Source organism: Carlito syrichta, unplaced genomic scaffold, assembly GCF_000164805.1.
Source record: "Carlito syrichta isolate Samal-C Ts95f unplaced genomic scaffold, Tarsius_syrichta-2.0.1 Scaffold289041, whole genome shotgun sequence".
Classification (NCBI taxonomy): Eukaryota; Metazoa; Chordata; class Mammalia; order Primates; family Tarsiidae; genus Carlito; species Carlito syrichta.
In genome coordinates, this window is record NW_007233137.1 from 191,710 (window position 1) to 203,723 (window position 12,014).

Genomic DNA, 12,014 nt, shown 5'->3' on the forward strand with positions numbered 1-12,014 from the left:
ACACAGATAATCGATCACAGTCGTGACAAACAATGTGCAAAAAAACAGAAAGCATGTGAAAGCATAGAACTACGTGACCTACTCTGATCCTGGGGGGTAGGAAAGGGTTCAATAAGGGCTTTCTGAAGGAAGGAAACAGGCTGAGACCCAAAGAATGAGGTAGATTGGGCCAAGCAAGAAGGAAGGAAGGAAAATTTTCCTGGAAGACAGCATGATGAAGCCCTTGGGATTTGTGGAGGATCAAAGATGGCCACAGATTCTCTGCCACCCCTCTTACAGGAAAGTAGAGACTGTTTCTTCTCCCACTGAATTTAGGCTGACGTTGTGACTTGCTTCGATCAACAAAAGCAACAGAAGTGACGTGGTGTAACTTCCAAGGCAGGGTCTTAAGAGATCTGTAGGTTCAATTTTGGCAAGCCTGGAACACTCCCCTTTAGAACCCAGCAGCCATGCTGCAAGAAGCCCAAGCCATGTGGGGAGACCACAAGGTTGTCCCTCTGTGATGGATAATTAGTATGTGCCAACTTGACTAGGACACAGGGTGCCCAGATAGTCGGTCAAATATTATTCTGTGTCTTAAAACACCACAGCAATATACTATATCAATGATTCTCAACTAGGGTGATTTTGTCCTTCAGGGGCATTTAGCAATATCAGGATATTTTTGGTTGTTACAATTGGATCAATACTATTGGCATCTAGTAACAGAGGTCAAACACGAAGCTAAATGCATAGAACAGCCTTCTTACTTCAAAGAGTTATCCAGCCCAAAATATCAATAATCATCTTATTAGTTGCAAAATAACATTTGACACAACTCAACATCCATACTGGTTTAAAAAAACATAACTCAAAAGAACAAGACTAGAAGACTGATATCACCAAACTTCAAGACTTACTATAAAGCTACAGTAATCCAGACAGTATGGTATTGCAAGAGAATAGACAGATATATCATTGGGAAAGAATAGCGAGCCCAGAAATAGACACACATAAATGCAGTCAACTGATCTTTAACTAAAAGGGAAAGGCGAGAAAATGGAAAAAAGATAGTCTGTTCAACAAATGATGCTCGAACAAATGGACAGTCACAAGCAAAGATAATAATAATCTGACACAGATTTTGCATCATTCAAAAAATGTCATTCAAAATGGATCATTAACCTAAATGTAAAATGCAAAACTATGAAACTGTAGAGGATAGCATAAAAAATAATCTAGGAAGGGGAAGAAAAAAAATAATCTAGATGACCTTTGATATGGCAATGACTCTTTAGATATGATATCAAAGATACATTCCATGGAAGAAATAATTGATAGGCTAAACTTCATTAAAATGTAATATTCCTGCTCTGCAAAAGACACTGTCAAAAGAATAAAAAGACAAATCACAGACTGGGAAAAAGTATTTGCAGAAGATGTATCTGATAGATGACTGCTATCCAAAATAGACACAGAACTTTTAAAAGTCAACAATGAGAAAACGAACAACTCAATTTAAAAAATGGGCTAAATAGCCGGGCTCGGTGGCTCAGCCTGTAATCCCGCGCCTTTGGGAGGCTGAGGTGAGTGGATTGCCTGAGCCTGTGGGTTCGAGACCCGCCTGGGTAGCGAGACCTCATCTCTACAATAAACAAAAAAATCGGCCGGGTGTGGTAGCGCACGCCTGTAAATCCAGCTACTCCGAAGGCTGAGGCGGAAGGATCGCCGGAGCCCAGCAGGCGAGGCTGCGGTGGCTGGGAGCGGCCACTGCACTCCAGTCTGGGCAACCGAGTGAGACTCCAACACAAAAAAAAACAAACAAAAAATGGGCAAAATAGTCTGGTGTGGTGGCTCACGCCTGCAATCCCAGCACTTTGGGAGGTCGAGGTGAGAGGATTGCCTGAGCCCAGGGGTTCGAGACCAGCCTCGGCAACTTGGCTAGACCTTGTCTCTACAATAAATCAAAATTTAGCTAGGTGTGGTGGCACATGCCTATGGTTCCATCTACTTGGAAGGCTGAGGCAGAAAGACTGCCTGAGCCCAGCAGTTCAAGGCTGTGGTGGCCATGAGTGTGCCACTGCACTCCAACCTGGGTGACAGAGTGAGACCCTAACTCAAAAAAAATTGGGCAAAAGACTTTAACAGATATCTCACTAAAGAAGATATGGAAGTGGCAAACAAGCATGTGAAAAGATGCTCAGCCGAGCTCGGTGGCTCAGCCTGTAATCCCAGCACTTTGGGAGGTCTAGGCCAGTGGATTGCCTGAGCCTGAAGGTTTGAGACCAACCCGGGAAACTTGGTGAGACCTCATCTCTACAATTAAAAAAAAAAACACAAAAAAAACTAGCCGGGTGTGGTAGCGCATGCCTGTAGTTCTGCTACTTGGAAGGCTGAGGCGGAAGATTACCGGAGCCCAGCAGGTTGAGGCTGCGGTGGCCATGAGCGGCTACTGCCCTCCAGTCTGGGAGACGGAGTGAGATTCCAACACAAGAAAGAAAGACAGAAAGAGAGAGAGAGAGAGAAAGAAAGAAAGAAAGAAAAGAAAAGATGCTCAATCTCATCAGGGAAATGAAAATGAAAACAAAAATTCCATACCACTGCATACTTATTATAATGGCCAAAATTCAAAACACTGACCCACCAAATGCTGGTGAGAACATGGAGCAGCAGGAACTCTCATTCATTGTGAGTGGAAATGCAAAATGGAATAACCACTTTGGAAGACAGTTTGACAGTTTCTTGTGAAACTAAACATACTCTTACCATAAGAGCTAACAATTTTGCTCCTTGGCATTTATCCCCCCCAAAATTAAAAACATGCCTATACAAAAACTGGATGTTTATAGCACCTTATTCATGAGATGTTTATAGCTTCTTGTCAAAATTCGGAAGCAACCAAAGATGTTCTTCAGTAAGCGAATGTATAAATAAATGGGGTATATCTAGGTAGTAAAATATTCAGCACTAAAAAGAAAAAAAGCTACTAAGGCATAAAAGAAGCTTAGATACATATTACTACATGAAAGAAGACAATCTGAAAAGGCTGTATTCTGTGTAATCAAAACTATGACATCCTGAAACAGTCAAAACTACAAGAAGTAGTAAAAATATCAGTATTTTGTAAGGGTTAGAAGGGAGGGAGGGATGAATAGATGGAGTTCAAAGGATTTTTAGGGCAGTGAAACTACTCTGAATACTACTATAATAGTGGATATATGTCTTGGGAGATTGAGGTGGGAGAATTGCTTGAGCCTAGGAGTTCAGGACCAGCCTGGGAAAAACAGAGAGACTTCACCTGTACAAAAAAATCAAAAAAAGTAGCCCAGTGTGGTGGCATGTGCCTGTAGTCCTAGCTACTTGGGAGGCTGAGACAAAAGGATAGCCTGAGCCCAGGAGGCTGAGGCTGTGGTGAGCAATAATCATATCACTCCAGTCTGGGCGACAGAGTGAGATTCTGACTCAAAAACAAAACAACATCAATAACAACAAAAACAGTGGATACAGATACATGTCATTATTCATGTATTAAACTTATAAAATGTGCAACACCAAGAGTGAACCTAAACGTAAACTGCAGTCTTTGGATGCTCATGATGTGTGAATGTAGGGTTGTTAATTGTAACAAATGTACCACCCTGGTGGAGGATGTTGATAATGGGGGAGAGTGTGCATGCATAAGAAAAAGATATATGGGAAATCTCTGCACATTCCTCTTCATTTTACTGTGAACCTAAAACTGCTCTTAAAAATGTAAAGTCTATTTTTTAAAAAGAAAATTCAGCAGGCCAGACTAAGAGGGAACTTTCTCATAAAAGACTTATAGCTAGCATCACACTTAATTATAAAATATAAAGTCCTTTTTCCCTAAGAGTAATAATAAGGCAAGGATTTATGCCCTTGCCAATTTTATTCTACATTGTAGTAGAGGTTCCTTGCCACTGCAATAGGACAAGAAAAAGAAATAAAAGTCATAAGGATTGGGAAAATAAGAAAACTGCCTTATTCACAAACAACGAGATTCTGTATAAATAAAACCCTTTGGTTTTTAGATATGACACCAAAAGCACAAACAGCAAAAGAAAAATAGATAAATTGGACTTTATCAACACTTAAAACTTTTGTGCTTCAAAGAATATCATCAAGAAAAGGCAAACCCAGAATAAACTTGCAAATATATCTGGTATAAGACTTGTATCCAGAATGTTTTCAACAAACAAAACAAAATTCTTATAATTCAATAAAAAGACAAATAACCCTATTTAAAAATGAGCAGAAATGGGGGAGGCAAGGGAAAAGTAAATAAATAAATGAGCAGAATATACAAATAGATATTTCCACACAGAAGATATGACCAATAAGTACATGAGAGGATGCCCAATATTATTAGCCTCTAAGGAGATGTAATTCCAAAGCACAATGAGATACCAATTCATACCCACTAGCATAGCTATAATCAAAAAGACAGTCAATAACAAGTGTTGACAAGAACATGAAGAAATTTGAAGCTTCATACACTGTTAATGAGAATGTAAAATGCACAACTGCTTTGAAAAACAGTCTGGTACTTCCTCAAAGGGTAAAACGAGGGAAGTAAAAACATATCCACACAAAAAATTGTACATGAATATTCATAGCAACATTATTCATAATAACCAAAAACTGGAAATGGTTCAAATGCATTGATGAATAAAAAATAAGATGTTACATCTATAAAATGGAATATTATTCTGCCATAAAAATCAATGATATATGTGACAACATATATGAACCTTGAAAACATTATGCCAAGTGAAAGAAGCCAGTCACTAAAGATCATATACTGTATCAATACACTTGTATGGAATGTTCACAATCGACAAATCCATAAAAACAAAAAGTAGACTGGTGATTGTCTAGATCTGTATGGTGAGGATGGGAGGAGAAGGAGAAGTAACTACTAATGGATATAGTGCTTCTTTTGAAGGTGATGAAATGGTCCAAAATTGGATTGTGGTGATGATCACACAGCTCTGTGAACATAATAATACTTTACACTTTAAATGGGTGAATTGAATGGTATGTCAATAATGTCTCAATAAAGTTGTTTTAAAAACCCTAAAGAAGCAAGAACATGGAACCAACCGTGCTGCCCATCAAAAGAGGACTGGATAAAAAAAGATGTGGTATGTATACACAATGGAATATTATACAGCCATAAAGAAGAACAAAATCATGAACTTCGCAGCAACGTGGATGGAATTAGAGTCTATAATACTGAGTGATCTTTCACAGAAACAGAGAACTGAGTATCACATATTCTCACTCATAAGTGGACCACGAACTACCGTATTACTATAAGAAAAGGATTGACAGTAGTGGAAAACTGTAGCGTAGAGAGGTGGGGCAGGGAGGTGGGAGTGACAGTAGTTGAAATCTGCCTGGGGAGGGGGTGCACACCTCATCAACAAGCGTAGCTGCACGATGAATATTTGATGAATATTTGTGTGCCCAACCCAGAATTGTACCTCACAATTTTAAAATAAAAAATTTTAAAGTTTAAAAAAAACCCATAGGGTCTACTAAGCAAGGTGAATTTAGCAAGGTTTAAGAACATAAGATCAATATACAAAAATCAATTGCATTTCAATATTCTAGCAGCAAACAATTAAAAAATGAAATTCCAAAAACAAATACCATTTAAAATAGAATCAAAATACAAGCCAAAATAAAATACCCAGGAATAAATCTAAGGAAAATTATATGAGATCTATAAACTGAAAATTACAAAACATTTAATTTTAGAAGTTAAAACATTCCTAAGAAAATGGAGGTACATACAATGCTCATGAATTGGAAGACTCACTATTGTTTAAAATTTCCATCTTACATTAATCAATAGATTTAACATAATCTTTATCAAATATAAGACAACCTCTTTTAAAGAAATAGACAACCTAATTCTAAAATATATATGTTCATGTAAATGACCTAAAATAGTCAAAACAATTTTGAAAATGAACAGTTAGAAGGCTTTTGACTACCTGATTAAGACATACAACAATACTGCAGAAATCAAGATAGTGTGATGTTGGTGTAAGGATAGACAAATAATCAAAAGCATAGCAAGTCCAGAAAAAGCCCCCACACATATATGATTGATTTTTGACAAAGGTGCCAAGTAAATCCAGTAGGAAAAATAAGTCTTTTAAACAAATAACTAGATATTCACATGGAAAAAATGAACCTTAATCTCTTCCTCATTCCTTACACAAAAATTAAATTAAATATAGAAAAATGTTAATGGTAAAATCTAGGGGGTGGCATATAAGTTTTCTCTGTAAAATCTTTCAATCTGTTTGATTTTTTTTTTTTTTACCCTTGTTGATGAGGTGTGTCCCACCTCCCCTAGCAGATTCCCACTACTCCCAATCCCACTGATGCCCTCCCCTGGCAGTTTCCCACTACTGCCAGTTTCTTTCTTATAGTATTACGGTAATTATTCAAGGTCCACTTATAAGTGAGAACATGTGGTACTCAGTTCTTTGTTTCTGTGAAAGGTCACTCAGTAGTATAGATTCTAAATCCATCCAGGTTGCTGTGAAGTTCATAATTTTGTTCTTCTTTGTGGCTGTGTAATATTCCATAACGTATATGTACCACATTTTTTAATCCAGTTCTCTTTTGATGGGCAGCACAGTTGTTTCTATGTTTTTGCTATTGTGAAAAATGCTGCAGTAAATATACATGTGCAGGTATCTTCTCATTGAGTGATTTGAGTTCTTCCGGGTATATTCCCAGTAGAGGGATTGTGGGGTTATATGGAAGGTCAATGTTTAGATCTTTTAGGAACCACCAAACTGATTTCCACAGAGGTGTTAGTTTAAACTCCCACCAACAGTGTAGAAGTGTTCCCTTTTCCCTGCTCCTCTCCAGCCTCTGTTGTTTTTTGAGTTACTGATGCTGGCCATCCTGACTGGTGATAGGTAGTATCTCAGTGTGGTCTTAATTTGCATTTCTTTGATGACTAGTGAGGATGAGCATTTTTTTTTTCATGTATCTGTTGGCTGCTCATATGTCTTCTTTCGAGAAGTGTCTATTCATATCTTTTGCTCACATTGTAATGCTTTTTTCTTTTAGGCACATTTGAGTTCCTTGTAGATCCTAGATATTAGACCTTTGTCAGACACACAGTTGGCAAATATTTTTTTCCCCAGTCTGCTCCCTGCTTTCTTGATGGTTTCTTTTGCTTTGCAGAAGCTTGTCAGTTTGATGAGGTCCCATTGTCTATCTTATCTCTTATGGCATGGGCACTTGGGGTTTTGATCAGGAATTGCTTGCCATTTCCAATTTCCATAAGGGTGTCTCCTGAATTTTCTAAGAATCTTATAGTTTGGTTTTACGTTTAGGTCTTTGATCCATTTAGAGCTGATTTTTGTGTATGGTGATAGGTAGGGGTCTTGTTTTAATCTTCTGCATGTGGTCAACCAGTTTTCCCAGCACCATTTACTGAATAGGTTCTCCTCTCACCAGTGGTTGTTGGTGGAGGCATTTTCGAAGATGAGTTGGTTGAGAAATTGAGGTTTTGCTTCCGGAATCTCTAGCCTGTTCCATTGGTCTATATGCCTGTTCTTGTACCAATACCAGACTGTTTTGATTATTGTAGCTTTATAATAAAGTTTAAAGTCTGGGAGTGGGTCATTGCCTTGCTGAGCTATAGTGTGGCCATGTTTTCTTAAGCTTTGGCCCCCTTCCCTACCTTGGGGAGGTGAATGACCTCTTTCTCTTCTCTCTAATTTACTTTCTATGTAAACTATATTTTCTAATCTGAAAAAAAAAAGTCTGGGAGTGTGATACTTCCTGCTTTGTTTTTGTTTGTTTGTTTGTTGTTGTTGTTGTTGTTGAGGATTGTTTTGGCTATTTGTGGTCATTTATATTTCCATATGAATTCCTGTATTGTCATTTCCAGGTCTGAGAAGAATATTGCATTAAATCTGTAGATTGCCTTGGGTAGGATGGACATCTTAACAATGTTGATTCTTCCAATCCATGAGCATGGAATATTTTTCCATTTGTTTGTGTCATCTTTGATTTCTTTGAGCAGTGTTTTGTAATTTTCGTTGTAAAGGTCTTTCATGTCTCTAGTTAGGAAAATGCTAAGGTATTTTTTTTGTGTGTGACTACTGTGAATGGGATTGTGCTTTTTATTTGGGTTTGTTTGTTTATTGTTGGTATATAGGTATATAGATATGTGACTGTCTTTTGCACATTTATTTTATACTCTGAGACTTTTCCAAAGTCCTTTATCAGTGCAAGGTGGTTTTTGACAGAATCTCTTGGGTTTTTGAGGTATAGAATCATGTCATCTGCAAAGAGGGATAACTTGACTTCCTCTTTTCCTATTTGGATGTCACTGATCTCCTTCTCTTGTCTGATTGCTCTAGCTATGACTTCCAAAATTATGTTGAACAGGAGGGATGAGAGTGGGCTTCTTTGTCTTGTTCTGGTTTTCAGGGGAAATGGCTCCAATTTCTGTCTATTTAGCAGTGTGCTGGCTGTGGATTTTTCATAGATGGCTCTTACTATTATGAGGTATGTTCCATCTATGCCTAGATGTTCAAGGGTTTTTATCAAGAAGGGGTGTTGAATTTTATCAAGAACTTTTTCTGTGTCCAATGATATGATCATATGGTTTTTGTTTTTACTTCTGTGTATGTATTTAATTATGTTAATGGTCTTGTGAATGTTAAACCAGTTCTGCATCCCGGGGACGAAGCCTACTTGATCATGGTGGATAATTTTTGAGATGTGTTGTTGGATCTTGTTTGCTAGGATCTTGTTGAGAATTTTAGTATCTATGTTCATCAAGGATATTGACCTGTAGTACTCTTTCTTTGTCGGATCTTTACCTGATTTCAGTATCAATGTGATATTAGCTTCATAAAATGATTTGGGGAGAGTTCCATCTTTCTCAATTGCCTGGAATTGTTTCAATAGGATTGGTATCAGTTCCTCCTTGTATGTTTTGTAGAATTCTGCTGGAAAGTCATCTGGTCCAGGGTTTTTTTTGGTAGGAAGTTTTCTTATGACATAGGCAATTTCCTGGATTGTTATTGTTCTATTTAGGGCCTTATCTTCTTGTTTCAACCTGGGAAGGTTGTGTGATGTCAGAAAGTCCTCCATTTCCTTTAGGTTTTTGAATTTGTTTCCACAAGTGTACATAGTCTTTGATAATCTTTTGTGACTTCATCTTTTGCATTTCTGATTGTGTTTATTTGGGCTTTTTCTCTCTTTTTCTTGGTCAGTCTAGCTAGGGGTCCATCAATCTTGTTTATCCTTTCGAAGAACCAGCTTTTTGTTTAGTTGATTTTTTGTTATATTTTTGTCTTCTATGCCCCAAATTTGGGCTTTTATTTTGGTGATCTGGATTGTCTGATGAAGTTAGGGTTTTGGTGGTCTTGCTTTTCCAGCTCTCTTAGGTGGTTTCTTAGGCTGTTAACTTGTGGTCTTTCCATTTTCTTGTGTGTTCAGTGAGATATGAATTCCCTCTTAGTACTGTTTTCATGGCATCCCAGAGGTTTTGATAAGATGTTTCTCTATTTTCATTTGTTTCCAGTTATCTTTCAATTTCTGTTTTAATTTCCCTGTTGACCCAGGAGCTGTTTAGCATCATGCTGTTTAGTATCTATGTCTTTGTTGGTTCTGGGGGAACATTATTTGTGTTGATATTTATTTTATTCTACTGTGGTCTGAGAAGGTGCAAGGCAGTATTTCAATCTTATGGAATTTGTTTATGCTTGATTTATAGCCAAGGATGTGGTCAATATTAGAGTATGTTCCATATGGTGATGAGTAGAATGTATATTCCATGGATGTTGAGTGGCGTGTTCTGTAAGTATCAATTCAGTCCATTTGGTCAAGCCTCATGTTGAAGTTCCAGATTCCTTATTGATTTTTTTTTGTCTTGATGATCTGTCTAGGATTGTGTGGGGGGTATTTAAGTTACCAGCTATGCTAGTGTTAGAGTCAACATCTTTTTTAAGTTTACCTAGAAGCTGCTTTATGAAAGTTGGTGCTCCTATGTTGGGTGCATATATGTTTAGGATGGATATTTTTGTTGATGGATTCAATCTTTTATCATTATGTAGTGGCCTTCCATATCTTTTTACATTTTTGATAGCTTAAAGGGTATTTTGTCTGATATTAACATTGCGACTCCTGCTTTCTTTTGTGTTCTGTTCGCCTGAAATTTTGTTTCTCATCTTCTGACTTTGAGTCTGTGAGTATCCTTTCTGGTGAGATGAATCTCCTGGAGACAATATATTGTTGCCTCATGATATTTTATCCATTTTGCCATTCTATGTCTTTAAGTGATGTATTTAGTCAATTCACATTCAGGGTAATTATTGAGATGTGAGAATTTATCTCTGCCATGAGGTTCTTATAGAGTTTGTTGTTGTTGCTGCTGTTTGTTTGTTGTCTCTCTTTTGATTTTTGGGTTGATTCATGTGTGTTTTCAATCTCTTTCCTGCATTCTTGGGATGGGCATTTTTATTCTTTTTTTCCTTTCTTCTGTGTTTAATATTTTCTTAAGTGTTTCTTGTAGTGCTGGTCTGCAGGTAGCATAAGCTCTTAGGAATTGAATGTCTGGGAAGGATTTTAATTGTCCATCACTGAAGAAGCTTAACTTAGCTGTGTAGGTAATTCTTGGTTGAAATTGTTTATCTTTGAGAACTTTGAAGATTGGCTCCAAGTTCTTCTAGCCTGAAATGTTTCTGTAGATAAGTCTGCTGCTATTCTAACTGGACTTCCTTGGTAGGTAGTCTGACTTTTTTCTCTTGCTGCCTTTAAGATTTTTCTTTTATACAACTTTGTGTAGGCAAATTACTATGTGTCCAGGAGTCGGTCTTCTCATTTGTTGTCTTGCAGGGATTCTCTTAATCTCTTGTGCCTGAATGGTCATGTCACTTATGAGCTGAGGGAAGTTTTCTTGGATAATTTAATGGAATGCTTGTTCCAGGGTGGTCTCTGTCTCTCTATCTGCCTCAGGAATTCCAATTAATCTTAGGTCCAGCCTCTTGAAATAATCGCTCATCTCTCGGAGGTTTTGTTCTGTCTTTTAAGCTTCTTTTCTATGTTTTTCACAGTTAGGGTTAATTCCATATTTTGGTCCTCAAGTTTTGAGATTCTTTCTTCTGCCTGGTTAATTCTGCTTTCTATGCTTATCAGTTTGTTATTTATTTCAGTCACTGTGCTCTTTATTGCTGTTAGCTCAGTTATCAACTCCTTCATTCTTTCCTCTTGTCTCTCCTCAATTCTATTTATTCTCTCTGTTTAATGTCTTGATATCTGGGTTTGTGATTTGAAACCAGTCATTCTGGTAGCTTTTCGCTGCCCAAAGGCTGTATTCTCAGTATCTGACCTCCCAGAGGTCTGTGTGGGTCCCATACTCTTCCTTTGGTTTTTCTTCATTTGTGTAGATTTTCCACTCCCCCCCTTTTTTTTACCTCTTCTTTAATTCTGTTGTTCAGGGATTGGGGGGCTAGCTTTTACTTCTGTTTGCTCAATCTTCTATTCTTCCTTATGTGGTTCCCCTGGCTTTGTTCAATTCTGGAGCTGGACTGTAGGTGGGGGGCTGTACTTTTTGCAGTTTTGAGATTTAATTGAGGGAGGAGCTGTGATTCAGAAACTATCTTCAGATCCCCATAGCCACCAACCAGTGGGTGGGTCCCCTGGAACCCACTTCCCACTGTCTTACAATCTGTCCATGCAGTGGGGTATGGGTTTGCCCCCTAAAAGCAAAATGAAGTAAGGAAAAGGATGGAAAAAGGAAGAAGGGGGATGAGAGGATGGTGGAGAGAGTTAAGAAGAAGAGGAAAAACAGGCAAACCAACTAACAAATGAAAAGAGACACAACAAGGACAGAAATATTTTTTTAAAAATACAGATAATCAGCCGGGCTCAGTGGCTCAGCCTCTAATCCCTCACCTTTGGGAGGCTGAGGTGAGTGGATTGCCTGAGCCCGCGGGTTCGAGACCCGCCTGGGCAGCGAGACC